Source organism: Strongylocentrotus purpuratus, unplaced genomic scaffold (genome assembly GCF_000002235.5).
Source record: "Strongylocentrotus purpuratus isolate Spur 01 unplaced genomic scaffold, Spur_5.0 spur5_scaffold_12, whole genome shotgun sequence".
Classification (NCBI taxonomy): domain Eukaryota; kingdom Metazoa; phylum Echinodermata; class Echinoidea; order Camarodonta; family Strongylocentrotidae; genus Strongylocentrotus; species Strongylocentrotus purpuratus.
The window spans coordinates 399,894-417,179 of NW_022145597.1; positions in this window are offsets into that span (position 1 = coordinate 399,894).

Sequence of the window (17,286 nt, forward strand, 5' to 3'; positions counted from 1 at the left end):
GATGTGCTCTAATTCAACACCTTCAATTCAAATATAGGCCTTAAACCATTGCCTACTGGAACCCAGTGGCCCCTGTATAAAGCCTATGAGATTGAATGAATCCGGTAGTCTGCGGGTTAATTTTGGAAGCAATTTGGTGTTGCAGGAATGAAAGCTATTCCCCAAGTTTTATACGGATAATGTACCAAGACAAGCTTTTCTCCGTTTCGAAACGAAATTAATAATCTTACGCTTGTATGACTATTAGTTGTGTTTAAGAATAGAATTATAAATAAATTGATATTTATATTATTTTCTTTAAACCTGTGTTGACAAGAAAAGGTACGGAACCTGTTTATTGGTCCTTAGAAGTGTAGAAACAAAAATACATCTTCAAACTTAATAAAAAATTAAGTAGATCAAATGGATAAATGGATGTAGTTATGGATCTTAAAAACTAAATGATGCCATCCGGTTGTTAATCTATAAGCAGCAATAGAATTGATTGATTGATTTTTATTCGACAAGCTTCCAATATACAACAATATACAATAATAACAGATCAAAAATAAGTCAGCTTGAACAGGATAACCCACGAAAGCTCGAGAGCTTATTTCCAGTGGGGTCCCTTACAGACATGTATACAATTAATAAATTAAAATAGTAATATTTACAGACAGATAAGAAAATTAAAAGAACTACTTATTAAAGATAATAATAACAAAATTAAACTGATGATAGAAATGATATTAAGTACAAGAAGAAAAAGAAGAAGGAGAAGAAGAAAAAGAGGAGAAGGAAGAAGAGGAAAATAATGATGAATTTGTAGAATTTCTATAACGTACGAAAACATAAGTATATACAACATGAAAAAGTATGAACCGACAGAAGAATAACAATTTCAATCATATAACATGTCATTCACTTCTCTTCTCTGACTGTCAAGTATTAAGTATTCCTTTAATTTCCTCTTAAAATGATCATAGTTTCCTATTTCTTTTACACCATTGGGAAGGGAATTCCAATGTTTTATGGCATTGTAATAAAACGAATTTCCAATACTACCTACTCTTTCTGGTAAGTTAAAGTTGAATCGTCTATTTCTTGTATTATAATCATGTACGTCGGTAACAAGATCGAAGTTGGATCGAATATAATGATTCGCCCTAGTATGATATATTTTATGCACGTGATGCAATGCGAGTTGTTTTGATCTTTGGTCGACTTCAAGAAAACCAGCTTTAGAAAGTTCGCTATAGCCAACATGAGTTCTTGGACCAGAACAGTTGATAAATCTCACCATTTTGTTCTGTATAATCTTCAACTTCTTTTGATCTGACTTGTTTATGTTACTGTACCATGCAGGGTTAGCATAGTCAAATAAACATTGAATAAGAGCAAAACAGAGTGTACGTCTTGCTTTTAAATCCATACAACTTTGATATCTGTACAAAAATTTCAGACGAGAATTTGCTTTTTTTACAACTGATTCTACTAAAGATGAAAATGAAATTGCGCTAGCCAACTCAATGCCTAAATACTTCACAGACTCTTTTCTCTTGATTGCTTGATTATTGTGTGTCACTTTGAATTCAAATGACTTTTTAGAACTACTTTTAGAACAAAATAAAATGCTTTCTGTTTTTCCCAAGTGTAAAGAAAGCTTATTATCAGTCATCCAATCGACACACGTAGACAGCTGTTCACTGAGCTTTTCCTCAATATATTTAGGATCAGGATTTGAATAGAGTAGCACGCTGTCATCTGCGTACAATAATAGTTTGAAGTCTTTTATACAAATACACATATCATTTATATAACTTGAAAATAGAATTGGGCCTAAAATACTTCCCTGAGGAACACCGCATGTTATAGGCATTAGTTTGGAACGAATATCATGAATGGCCACTACTTGGTGCCGATTAGATAAGTAGGATCTGAACCAATCTAAACTTGCCTTATCAAAACCCATTAGTTGTAACTTCTTCAATAAGACGCAATGATTAACTGTATCAAAAGCTTTTTGCAGATCAAGGAGCACCATACCAACAAAGCGTCCTTGGGAAGTTTCTCTCCTCAAATAATCAGTCAAATGAATTAGACATGTTTCAGTCGAATAATCATGTCGAAAACCAGATTGAAATTCATAAATTATATCATTTTCTTTGAAGTATCTTTCAATTTGAACACAGACCGATTTTTCTAGAATCTTTGATGCTACGCTTAAAACACTAATAGGTCTATAGTTGCTAACATCAGTTTTATCTTTCTTTTTATAAAGTGGAGTCACTTTTGCTATTTTCATATCTTCTGGAAAAGTACTCGTCAAGATAGATAGGTTCATTAAGTAACTTAGAGGCTTAAATAAAACCTTCGCACCATCTTTTAGAAATTTAGCTGGAATCAAGTCTAACCCAGTACTTTTTGATACATTCAACTTACGTAACTCTTTGAAAACAAATTGTTCACTGATTGGTAATAACTCGAAGCTGTTTTCACGTACACCTTTTCTTTCGTAAAAGTCACGAATACAATCATTGTCTGCGCTGAAAAGGTCTTTGGAAGGGGGGAGTTTGTCTACTAATTTGGCAGCCACATTTGTGAAATGAGAATTGAATTCATCAGCGATGGCCATCTTATCATGACATAATTCCCCATCAATTTTAATGACAGATTCTTGTTCTTTTCGCTTCTTATTTTTCAATCCTAAGCTTTTTAGATTCTGCCAAAGTTTTTTCGAATCTTGTTTATTTTCTTCTATCTTGTTTTGTAAGTAATCGAGTTTAGCCTTTTTCACCTCTCTTTGGACCATATTTCTTAATACTCTGTATCTTTTATAGAGCTTCTCATCTTTTGCTCTTTTCCTCCATTTTTTGTATACTATATTTCTCTCTTGAATTAGGGAAAGAATATCTTTAGTCACCCAAGTTTCTGATCTTTGTTTTATTCTTATCCGTTTCAGTGGCGCTATCATATTCAAATTTGAGATAAAAACATGTTGAAATATTGACCATGCCTCATTTACATCTGTACAGTCAGTTATTCGTGACCAATCAACAACAGATAGTTGAAGATTGAAAGACTCTTCTGTATATTTTTTCATGGATCTGATATCATTAGTCCTGTGATGACCTATAGCCAGTCTAACATTTTTCCGTGTACAGAAAGTAAAATAATGGTCGCTAATACCTAGATCAATGACACCACTTTGACTTATTTTATTTTCTTTGGTACAACCAACATGATCCAATAGAGAAGAACATGTAGGTGTAACGCGTGTTGCCTCTTTAATGAGTTGACTAAACCCATGAAGACTCAACAAGTCAATATATTTTTTAGCCAGTGGCGATTTGCGAAGAAGACAAATATTCATGTCTCCTAAAAGAATTATTTCGTCATCCTTCTTTAATGTATCAAGAATATTGGACAATTTCTCGATAAACAAATTGTTTTTCGGAGGTCGATACAGAACACCAACAACAATTGGTTTTGATCTTGGTATAAGCAAATTTATCCACAGGGATTCCGTATCTCCAGTACTTATAGCATCCATAATATTAAATGCAATATCATTTCTGATATAGAAACATACACCACCTCCAGAGCCAGAGGATCGATCATGGCGTATGATTTTATATCCGTCTATTTCAATTTCTTCATCATTTATGGAATTGTTTAACCATGTTTCAGTGAAAGCAATAATAGACAGCCTTTTTCTTTTAAAAAGAATTCTAAGTTCCGATATCTTGTTTAGAATAGACCTCACATTAAGGTGTAAAAAATGAAGACCTTTAACTTTAAACTTTTCTTCAAATTCTTGATAAAGAGAAGTGTTTTCATCTCTGAGGTTTGGCTGAATTACTCTTGCTATCGCTTGCTTTTCAGGTGTAACGCGCGTTATCTTAAAATAGTTTTCTTTTAGTCTATACTCATTTGGCTTTCTTTCTCTAAACAATCGTCGTTAAATAATGAGTCACAAAAAGATGGCAGACAACATGTTAAACAATTCCACTTCTCATCAGGGCATTCATAATATAACCTGCGGTACTCTGAAAAACTGATAGCTTGACAATTAGTGTGAAACCATTTTTTACAATAAGAACACAGAAGGCCGTGTTGATTACATTTGACTGGCTTATCACAGTTCCCACAAGGGAACTTATATTTTCGACCGTCAACTATAATTTTCGGATCATCACTAGATTTTGTCAAACTTTCACTTAATTCAATACCCTTCTTACAAATTGAAGATATTTCGCCCAGTCTTTCATGTCCACCTTGGATGGTCTGAAGGCTGGTTTCAGTCGTGACCTCTGTTTGACTGCACTGAAATCCAAAGATCTCCCAGAAACAGATTCGGCGTAGGACTTTACGGGGCTGCTTTTCTCCTCATCAGAATGAAGACTCTGGTTTTCTCGGTAGATGGCTTGATGCCGCCTTGCTCCAGGTTCACTGCCTGTAACTTGATCGGACGACCGTTGAGTCCAGCCATGGCCTCGTGTTGTCGGTTGGTCAGCACTGTTGATGAGGCGTTTCAGGTTGCCTGCCAAGATTCGTTGACCGGCTCTGTTGAGGTGAACGCCATCACGCCCGAGATGCTGCTCGCTGATATCATTGTTGATGATGAGGCCCCATCTGTTCTCGCTGGCTGCCAACTCCATCAGATAGTTGATCTCATCAACCCGCTTCTTGTCCGCTTCACTCTCCCCTCTACGATGGATGATCGTAGAGACTGAGACGTTAAACCCCTCGGCAGCAACAGACTTGCCGAGGTCTGTGATTTGGTGGCAAACTTCACCAGCACCCTCAGAGATGTTATTGGTGCCAGCGTGGATGATCAGTTCTCCCCCTGGCTTGAGAAACTCGCAAGGTGAAGAGGTGAATATGTCTCTCACTTTTGCACCGGGAAAAGAGACGCACCTCACATTCTTGCTGCGGGAGAGATGTCTTCCGTCGATGTGTTTTATCATGGAATCACCGACCACAACTACATCTCGTTTGTTGCGGATCACACTATGTCGGTGGCGGTATCCCTCTATCTGCTCATGGTATGGTGGTGAAGTAGAAGTAGTACTAGTAGGTGTTGACAAAGATCGGTCTGAGCTGTCATCAGTTGCGTCGTTGTCAACAGTTGCGTCGCTGTCATCAGTTGCGTCATCAGAGATAACTTCAGAATGGGTGATGTTGGTTTTGGAGAACAACTTCAGGTGCTTGGCCTTGTAGTCACGAAGTTGATCTTCAATTGGCATTGATACACTCTTGGCACTGTTGTCTGATTCCGTGATCTCGGATAGTATTTCAAACCGGTTATGCGTAGCAATTGTCGGGAAATATTTGGTGGTAGGCCTAGATACTTGTTGTTGTGCCCTCAGATTCCCTTGCTCCTTCTCCTTCTCCTTCTCCGTCTCCTTCTCCTTCTCCTTCTCCTTCTCCCTTGCACTACATCCTGACTTATGGATCCTGCTGAGTATCGTCGTAGAAGTAGAAGTAGAAGTATGCTGTTCGAATAGATTGTTGAACTTCTTCTCGATAGTATCTAGCCTACTATTCAAGCCTTTTATTTCACTCAGTACATTATGCAGTAGTTGTCGGCAGTCTGCGTCATCATTGAAGACATCATCTGGCTTTTCATGTTTATCTTCATCTACATCACCAGCGGCATTAGTGTTCCTTATTTCGTCTAGGCCTACTGCATTTTCTAGTCTTTCAAGAAGGATCGCCTTTACTCCGTTTGTATGCATACCTCTTTTCTGTAACTCAGCACGTAGTTGCTTCACGCGGAGTCCACGTAAATTTGTTGGTAAAGTTTCCATGGTTACGTTGCTGCGTTGGTATCTGCTGGTCCTTTGCGTAACTTAACTAGTATGGCGCAATATTTTTGCGCACAATTGTTTTGATGCTACGCAGAGTGTTCAAATTTGAAATATAAATTCGCTAAAAAACTGGATTAAAATTGACGAAAAACGAATATATCTCGGAAAATGTTCACATACCGTCGAAAAGAGTGAAATGTCCACAATCACAGGAAAATTTCCAAGACGTAGATGTATAACAGTCAAAAGAAAGTGCACTATAAACGCACAAAATATGGGAATTTACGGAGCACCACAAACACACGTCTGCCTCTGTCTGTTTTAATGTGTTAAGCCTTCTTCTTGATAACATTGTCCCCACCTTTATCGTCTGCATATAAAATGATAACACGGTAGGTCTCTATGAGAGGAAGAGAGAGCAAAGAGAGAGAGAGGGGGGAGATCAGTCAGTTTGTAAAGGTTTGTAAAGATAAATTTCTGATAAAGTTTGTGAATGTTAGACCGCTTTCATTTAGTCTACAGATAAAATGATAACATCCGCAAATATTGCGAAGAGGGATGGAGCCGTTACAGGAATTTACGACAAGGGGTGATTTTATTTGTTTTCCCAAATGTATTTTGCTTACAGGAGTGGGAGAAGGGGGACACCGTCCATACCTGGGCCGGTATTCAATTCAATACTTAGCATAAGTAAGAAATTTACTAAGTAAATGGCTAAGTCAAGTAATTTACTTATATCGTATTCAAATCGCATTTTAGACTTATACCTACGTAAGACAAAATCTAAGTAAAATACTTACTGATAAGCATTGTGATGTCACACGGTCACTCAAAAGTAATGCGCAATATTTATTGATGCATTGCAATAAATGCGCGCTGATATAATTGAGCGCAGGTTATACTGCATAAGAAAACCATATGCCTGCCAATCAAGGCTTCCAAATAATTGGCTTAAGTCTGGTATGGAGTTGGCTTAGATTTAGGGTAAAATACTTAGCCAAAAGTGTGAATTGAATACCAAAATTGGCTAAGTATTTTATCTAAGCCAAATACTAAGTAAAACGCTTAAATTTTGTACTTAAGTATTGAATTGAATACGGGCCCACCCCTACATCAATTTTGTTCTTCTCATTTCTCTTCCCTCCCCTCCTCTTATTATGGGGCGTTTTGTCTACCCTCCATGAGGCGAGTTGGCTCAATCGGTAAAGCGTATGTCTGTCAGTTCAAGTATCGTGCACTATATTCGAATCCAATCCAGGTGGATGATAGAAGCCTGCGTTGTTTGTTAACGTTCCCGTCCCGCGTTTCATAATATACGCAGGCTTTGTAACAGTAGGGGTTCTAGGTCAACTACCCCCTAGGGCAACTACTCTCTAGGACAACTACCCCCGGGACAACTACCGCCCGGACAACTACCCCTAGACAACTACCAACTAGGACAACTACACCCTAAGACAACTACCCCCGGACAACTTCCCCCGGATAACTACCCCTCGGACAACTACCCCCGGACAATTCGGGGGCTACTTTTCAACCTTGCTTCCATGAAAATAACACTCTTTAATTTGTTTTGCATTGAACTCTATGCAAATTTGGGGGGCTCTTTTAATGACTTTCTGTGGCTCTTTTTGGCATTTCGGGGGCTAATTCGCCCCGAGCCCCCGTATATTTTTTCACTGCTCCCCCCGGACAACTACGCCCTACGACAACCATCCTCTAGGACAATTGCTCCCTGGACAACTATCCTAGGGGTAGTTGTCCGGGGGTAGTAGCCAATATCCGATATGCCTCGGGCTTTATGGCAAGTGTACTAATCGCGATACGCCCACGCCAATGTCTGTCTCCATAGTACACTTGCCTTAAATTAAAGCCCAACGCATATCGGATAGGCTAGGGGGTAGTTGTCCGGGGGTTGTTATCCTAGGTGGTAGTCGTCCTAGAGGGTGGTTGCCCTAGGGGCTAGTTGTCCTAGGAGGTAGTTGTCCTAGGGGGTAGTTGACTGGGGGTGGTTATCCGGGGGTGGATGTCCAGGGCGTAGGTGTCCGGATACGAACAGTAGGCGGTCATCCCGACAGCAACACGGACCGGCATGGTCGAAAAAGTTTTTTTTTATTTTTCACAAGGCCTTATAAACCGACAGCCCATAAGATTGGAACAAAACAAGGTACAAAAAAAAGAAACTTCCAAAAAGTTCACTAGAACAACAAACCACAAGACCGATAAGAACAAATATAAACACACGTGAAGAAAAAGTGTCTGATCCCACGGTGAGCTGTCGGTCTCACTGACTGTCGGTCTAATGGAAGTGGCTAAAAGACGACCTGAGACCGACATCGTGGGTCTCATCATGGTGTATAACATCGCAAAGTCGGCGGGTGATAAAACAATAAGACGTGAAAATATACGTAGCTGTTAACATAGTAGTTTGTATATCTATATCCCTCACTTTTGTCAATATTTTTATCAACAGTTTATACGATGGAATCAGGTAAAATAACAGGTCAAAGTGGGCAAACAATTTATTTTTTGAGAAGTTCGCATATCATTATCAGATCCAAATTATGTGTTTTCTATATCTAATATTTGAACTGCGAATCGCAAGCGGAATAGCATGTTTCGTTATCATAGATATATATTTGGGGAATAAATCAGTCATTGCCACGACCCTTGTATAGACTGCTATCATGATACACTGACATTACACACAATACATCTGTGGGAATACCAACATGTGTAACAGGTCATGGATTTATTTCTTACTTCAAACACGAGCTAGGCAGATGTTCGTGATCTGCGCATGCGCTGGGGAATCCCAGTATTATTTTTGTCTACCAGGCCAGCCTTGTGTACACCGGCGGGGGTTCAGGTTAGATGGCATTGTTATTTGGGGAAATAGAATTCATGTTTTTCCTGTATAACATACGCCTATTAAGAACTTTGTGAGCTTATATACCTGCAGTAATTCTTGTTGCGTTTGTATTCCCTTCGAGGTTAAAACATTCTTTCTTCTCCATTTTAATGAGCTGTGCTTTAGATGAAAGATATATACATGTATATATATTCTGCTATCTCATTCCGTCTTATTCTTTTTCCCCTCTTCTCTCTCTCTCTCTCTCTACCCCTTTACTCTAACTCTCTCTCCCCACCCACCCTCTCAATATGTCTGCTGTTCTCTGCCCTTCCCCCTAACCCTGTTTCTCTCTCTCTCTCTCTCTCCCCTTCCCTCTCTCTCTCTCTCTGCCTCTCTCTCTCTCTCTCTCTCTCTCTGCTATTATATATCTATCTATCTATACATCTAATCTCTATTCTTCTATCGACGTTAATATCATCTTATTTTAAAACGTTGACTCTTGACCTTCTAACCCGACATTCGACCTCCATTGAACTCTACATGTAAGTTTAAAGGGAAAGTCCACCCTGAAATTAAGTTAGTTTTAATAGGAGTAGAAAAATGAGAGAAACAAGTCAGTGAAAGTTTGAGCAAATTCCGATTAAAAATAAGGAAGTTAGGATTTTTGAAGTTGTGATCAATCAAACACAAATTGGCAACTCTATGACGTATCATGCGAGCTCAACTTCCATTTGCTCAGTACTAAAAATATCTAAAATTTTCATTTTCCCTCAAGAAAAATTTCAACCATACATGCACCCTAAATATAATAATTGCAAATATGTTTCTATACTCCCCCTGCAAGGAACAAATATATATTCCGTCATCAATAACGAAGAAAACATGATTTTATGGAATATTATGCACAAAGCAAATGAAGGAGAGCTCGTATAATAAGCCACAGAGTTGCCAATTTGTATTTGATTGATCACAATTTCAATAATTCATAACTTTCTTATTTTCATTCAGAATTTGCTCAAACTTTCACTCACCTGATTTTCTTAATATTCTGCCTCTATCGAAACAAACTTATTTTGGGGGTGGACTTTCCCTTTAAGCTTATCTAAATCTTAGTCTATAGCGGTTCCCAATATTACTCTAGAATATTGAAATAGGAAGGTAAAGGGGGAGGGGGAGGTGATGCAAGTCAAGAGCAGTCATCGCCCTACAAATGACAAATTTTCCAATAATTTCTACCAAAAAAACTATTCACGTCACGATACGGAAACGTGCCCACCCCGCCCTCGCCGACTGGTCCTGCGTCTATTTCCTGTGTGTGTTTACTCGACTAATCTCTTATTACCCAATTATGTTTGATATGATCAAAAGGTTAAATTAGATCAATAGTGGGATAAACCATGAACCTGTATCATTACTCCGTGGTTTTCCCCAAGAAGTATCAGATCTTTCAGGTTCAGTTGATTTATGTTCTGTCCTATTAAAGGGAATGATTATGTGTATGTGTGCAGTACACCAAGTACAAGCCCAAAAATTTTGTCCCATAAATCTAAGATTTTAATATATCAGGTCACCGTAGGCCTATTAACTTAATAACCTTATCAAAAGCTTAGATAGGTTAATATGAGGTGAAGTGAGACATTCAATTTTAAGTTGTGTACCGGACTCCACAATATATTCGGTTACGCACTGGAAACCATAATTATAGCCTCGCATCTTGCATGGACTTCATCACAAATTCTAAGGGGCGACAATGGACAGTTAGAGTCATCATTATCCTACTATCATTAGAAGTCTTTGAATCTATAATTGGTATTCTGATATAAGGCGGTGTATATGGCGTTTTAATGTTGGAAACGCGTAAAACGGTTTGAGCACGTGTACTAACGACACAAATATGCTCTAGAAATAATATTTACATTCACGACATGAACAGATTTTACACAATGAACGAATGAAAAGATAATCAATGGTAGGATAACTGTAATCAAACAAATATTTTGTAGGGTTTCAAACGTTCTTACCGAAAGTATTTTCTTGAAAAAAGGGGGGAAACATATTTTAATCATTTAGCTAACTTGTGACAAAGCTTTATGCAAAAGAAAAGCAATAGAGATAAACAGAGGTTCTATAAATAGAAGAAGAACAATTGCCTTCGCTATATTGGAATGTCGCCCTCTTTCGTGCTGATCGATCTACATTGTTACATGTGTATTGATACAGATTTAGTTTAGATGAATCGAAAAAGAGAAGAAAGATACGTTCATTCTTTATGCAGTATACTGCCTCAACAAATGTAAGTCAAATACAATGGTTCGTTTTCAGTGAAATAAGAGTTGGCAATTATTCTTTAAATTATTAATCTCAATTACAATATTAGCCTTAAATGCATAATTTACATACTTGCAGACTACACTAACTAAAAACGAGCAACATTTTTAAAGTAAGCTCAATAAATGCTTTAGTATCTTTCCTAATGCATACTTCTTGACAATGAAGGATAACAAACAAATACTGAGTATCCCCCTATTGTTTGGTTTTAGTGAACAGGTATATACTCACAAAGCAACTAATTTTATGGTTGTATACAGCTGATTTAATCATAAGAACAGAGAGGAAGTACTCCATTCAAAACATCATACATGCGACATATCCTGCGTGACTAGCTATCGTAAATATTCTGGGTAAAGTTAAAGGTCTACAAGGGGCCAGTGCTTAACTTCAATTAAACTCAGAATGGTAAATCATTTTTCTTTTGTATTCTCCCACGTGATTTCATATTCTATGAATTGTACATTTGTTGTTGAATGGAAGGGAGCTGGTAGGGAAAATCCCTTTTCTTCCCCTGATTGTTTACCTTTTTCTATGTCATCATTTCATCTATTATTTATCTTTTCCCGCCATTTCTCTCTTCAAAAAGAACTTTGCAACGACAAGTTTGTTTTTTGTCTAGCGGAAACAAAGTTTATTGAACACGCGTCATCCGAAGCTAAACGAGACGAGTTCGAACAGCTAATAATTGTAATAACAATAATAATGGTAAGAATAATAATGACAATAATAATAATAATATTAAAACCTTATCAGCATAAATACCGTTCTTCCTGAGGCCCCTTAAATTATTAAATACCCCAGTAATTAACACGTGGGTGGAGAGTGGCAAAATAATGTGGAATAATGTCTTGCCATAGGATATTAGTGCCGGGCGGGACTCGAACCACCTCAACTCTTGGATTGAGAGTTGAGTGAATGAACCACTGAACCACCTCCACTAAACACTTTAACAGTAAACCCCAAATAGCGACCGTTGGATAATAACCACATCGCCATCGCTCTAGTAAACTATTCTAAGGCGCAGAGGGAGATTATTACCCTGGCTTTAGCACGGCTGCCATTACGGCGCTCTAGCATTTCAAGGAATCATTTCCTGCCAGGTACCCATTAACATCACCTGGGTTGAGTGTGGCAAATGTAGATCAATGTCTTGCCAGAGGACTTTAGTGCCGCGGCGGGGCTCGAACCGCGGACCTTGTGATCCACAGTCCGGTGACGTATCCACTCGACCACGACACCTCTAGATGAGAGTCAAGAGAATGAACAACCACCAGGTCTATAACACGACACCTCCACATGATTATTACATAGCGATCGATGAGATCTTAGGTGAAGTTTTTTAAAAGACCAAAACAACAATAATGTTAAGAAATTACAAAGTTGATGATCTCCCTTCCTACCCAAAAATAATCCACATGTGAGATATTCTCTTTTTATGCTGACATAATAGTCTCTCATTTCGTTCATAGCACAAATATTATCACATCATGATAAATAATATCTCTATTTAAGGACTTTGAATATTATTATATTCAAGGAATAAAACATATCAGGGACTCACTTACTACATCCGGGTCTAGTGTGGCAAATGTAGATTAATGACTTCCGAAAGGACGTTAGTGTTGTGGTAGGGATTCGAACACTTTACCTTCTGATCTATACTGTTACGTGACTAATCTTCTAAACCACACCACCTCAACACTCCCCCATCCCCCCCCCCCCGGCACTCCCCTCGCCCTATCGTCGTCCTACCCTCAATTTCCTTTCTCGTTAAACATATTAAATATGTTCATCTGGAAGAAACAATTAATGAGCCTCCAAACCAGCTTTTTTCTTTCTTCTATTATTGTTGATTCAAAGCCACATCGCAGTCAGTCACTTTACATGTGTATTGCATCATAATTCGCTGACAACAACTTTGGTTGAATTGACAATTCAATGTGTACATAAGTCTTTTAGGCGGCGAACCCGATGTCTCGCCACAAAGTGCTCCAGTTTGCCCTTATATCTCGAGGGTGAGGGAAGGTTGTACTATGATGATAATTTATAATGGTTCAGGGTACAGTGTACTACACAATATCCGCTGGTCGTAAATGTGAAGTCCGCTCATTGTGACTGACAACACCTGATATTAGGTAAACACTCGAATAGTGTCAAATTCCCCCACACTTTAAAAACGATGGGCAATATTTTTTCAACACATTGCCCAACGTTGTGCCAATAGTCAACCCAGCCATCTATTGGGCAATATTTTGTAATTGTTTCGTATTTTGCCCAACAGTTGGTCAAGATTTTCTCAACAAGTGGGCTACCGTAGTCGGGCAGTTGAAGGGTCATATCTTTGCCCAACTTTTGGTCAAAATACGAAACAATTATGCACGTGTGAAGTAGGGTACTTACGTTTATCAATACCACTGGGCAAAATATTGCCCAATAGATGGTTGGGTTGACTATTGGCACAACGTTGGGCAAACTGTTGGGAAAATATTGCCCAACCTTTTCACAGTGCATGAGAACGCAGTACTATGATCCTTTAAAAACACGCCCTCTTCCCCAAAATTGAAAGCCATAAAATTTACAGTTCTCTCTTTGATCTAAAATAGAACTAATTATAATAAATAACCCTTTAGGATGTCCAGGATGCTTTTGCAATATGCTATGCCCTCTTCCGGCTGTTAATGAAAGTGAAATATTCACCAAAAAGCTTCTGTAATTAGAGAATTAGTTTCTAATTGCAATAACCATTTCCAATCCTTATTTCCGCTAGGCCTGCGATTACTTTACTATTCTATTGTTACGATGGGCGTGCTCAGTTCATTTCCGATTCGTCTTTATAAAGTTAAGTTAGGCCAGACCTTCATTTTTTGGGTCAAATGTATTTTATGATGTCAATGACATGGCGGACATTTTTTATATTAATTATTTCCACAGGTACACATATCAGAACAGCATCCGATTGAAACACATGTTCATGACATACACGTGTGGGAATGGGATTTCGATGAACTTGCACTTATAACGGTTATGTGAAAAGCTGTCCTAAAGTTTATGTGGGAAAGGTTTTAGATATATTTTACGATTCGGTATACAGTGTTACAACATTTAAAACAAATTATCCATTCATCGTGTTTATTTCTAACTATATCTCCTGTTATGGCCATTGACTAATGGTATTGATACAAGAAAGAAACTGGCCATATGAGGATTTAGGTTTTGTAATTGTTCCAAACATATTAGTGTGTTTGTTGTATCGTAGCTCTGATCAGTATTTTGTAAAAGCGCTTAATAAGAATCAATTATTACCATAGGCGTCGGAAGTGAGGGGGTGCAGGGGCGGCGCTCGTGGAGTTTGTGTGACTGCTAAAGCATGTGTGTGCCACTATGCCAATCAACTAGGGTACCTACGTCCTTAAGTTATACATGACAGTAATGAGGATTAATGCCTCACAAAAGGGCACTATTATACAGCTAATCGACACGGTTTTTGTTCTGGAGCCTCACAGTAACGAGGCCATTGCTTAGCCACTGAATCATGACTGTACGCAGCGGGGGCTAGGGTACGGGGCCGCCCCGATAAATAAAAAACCAGAAACAAAGAAATGCAATAAATTATCAATAATTCATTGAATTTTGCCCCGATCTCCAACATAAAAGATTCTCTGCGTGGCCATGCCCTGAACCATAATGCAAGGCAATATGTCTGTTTGAATACCTGGCTGTTGAGGAAGTATAAACGACCTTGTTCAAACATTTCTTATAAAGCTGATAAAAACAATTCTCTGAACTGCTGATTTTGATTTCCGTTTCCTGTGTTACTCCTCCTTCTTTTCTGAAAATGATGTGGTACTGTCTTGTTCTGTGTAGTTGATTGATTAATATTTTTGATTTTGTCGGTGTGTTGGTTTTTGTGTTTTTTTAATTCTGAGAATGATCGGGTATGGACTTTTCAGGAAATTCTTCTGAGCTTAATACAACGGAAGTTGAGATAATATTTCATTTCATACTTTATGCCTAATTTCATTTTTTGTTCTATTCATTTGAAATGTGGCTGGATCCATTCACGGAGACAAGGCTTTAGAGAGAAATCTTCCGTGTTTGTGTTGCACGCATTTCTCATCCTGATCTAGTTCAGTCAGTCATGAAATGTGAGAATTGAAATGTTCTCATTTTCTGCTGTATGTATATTCCTAAATTTTATTAGGTTCAATTGTGCTTCTTGTTTATAATTTCGATGAGAAACAATATAAATTCTGTATGCATATATCATCTTCTTATTATTTACTCACGTCTATAATTATATTCAATTGACATTTACAATTTACAGTTATGTTCATAAACGAAGAAAATATTGCACAATTTTAACTAACCTGTTTATAAATCAACTTGCTTGCTAATTATTACGGTGATTTTTTTTTTTTTTTTCCTCAGAAAAATCTACAAAATTTAGTAGTATTGACTTTGTGAGACTGGCGTACGTGTGACGTCATTGACGAGAGCCCAAAACGAAGAAGAAGGTTACAAAAACCTGGTAATATCGCAATAATCTCAATAAGGGGGGGGGGCCATAGCCCCTCAATTCATAACTTTATAGTAATGTATATACGATTTCTTTCTCTTTTCGTTCATTACTTCCTGTGAGTTGTAAGGGTCGAATTATTGTCAATTGATCAGGGTTTCATTTCGCCAAGTTACATTTCTTCGATACTAAGTTCGTTTAGGCCTACATGATCATTTACACCCATTTCATATGTTATCTAAATCTGTTATCCTAATTGACACAATTAGTCAAATTCTAACATAGTATAGTTAACACTTGGTCTTATACTAGCAGTTGGAAAATTATATTGATATAATAATGATATATCTTGTTAATAATGTTCTCTCGGAGGGCCTTGCAAATATATTATTACCCCAGATTTTAATAGCAGAGCTACCGTGGTGCACCGCTCGAGCATCAAGGAATTTCTTCCTGCCGGTCAGGTATATTACGGGTACCCATTTACTACACCTGGATAGAGAGTAGCAAATGCAGATTAATAGCTTGCCAATGGACATAAATGCCGTAGGGGGACTCGCATCTTGAACCATGTGTTTGACAGTCAAGAGGCAGTCCAGCACTAGACCACGACACCTCCACCGTGCTTGGGAAGTAGATGGGGGGGGGGGGCTGCATTGGTATTGGACCAAATTGCAATATTTTTTATATTTTGTTAATTTTGTAAAAGCGAACTGAATCACTGTCCTCGGGTCTCTCTTTCCGGTATAACTGATTGGGGTGTGTAGGTGGACAACTACACTGGGGTTTCCCACAACTCCTGTAAGAATAGTGCTGTTGGTTCTTAACGTGCGAAGGTGGTGACTCTACTCTAGACGGGATCTCCAATTACCGTCCTATCCAAGGGACTGTGTGTTTCCACTTAACATAGCCTGCGTCTATGGAACAAGGGGAGTGGTACCACACAACACAGTCTTCAGTCGTCCGCCTGGGTTGGAGCCGAACCCACGATCTGTGGTTTGACAGGCAGACGCCTTTACCGACTGAGCCAACTCGCCTCTCCATTTACAGGTGGTATTAATGGAGGAGGCAGCGAATGTGAAATTATTCTCCTTCTCCTCCTCCTCCTCCTTATTCTTCTTTTTCTTTAATTCCCCTAATCAGTTGATAACTTCAACTTTGTGTTTCAAGTTGTATACGCCTCCATCCCACACCCCTCAACTTGTTCCCAGTTTATACGCCCCCATCCAACATCCCTCAACATGTTACCAGATGTATACGCCCCTTTCCCTCACCCCTCAATATGTTCCCGGTTGTAAACGCCCTTACACCCTTCAACATTTTCCCGGTTGTATACGCCCCTACACCCCTCAACATGTTTCCGATTGTATATGCCCTCATCTCACACCACTCAACATATTCTCGGTTGTGTACGCCCCCATCTCACACCCCTCAACATGTTCAGGTATTTTACGCTCCTATCCTACACCTCTCAACATGTTCTCGGTTGTATACGCCTCCATTCCACACCCCTCTACATTTTCAAGTTGTATACGCCCCAATCCCTCACCCCTCAATATGTTCCCGGTTGTATACGCCGGCCATCCCACATCCCTCAACAAGTTACAGGTTGTATACGCCCCCATCTCACACCCCCCCCCCCCCCCCCCCCAAACAAGTTCAGTTGGTATACGCCTCCATCTCACACCCCTCAACAAGTTCAGGTTGTATACGCCTCCATCCCACACTATTCAAGATGTTCCCAGTTGTATTATAACTTTGGCACTTTTTTAAACCGAAAATGTTAATTTTTAAAC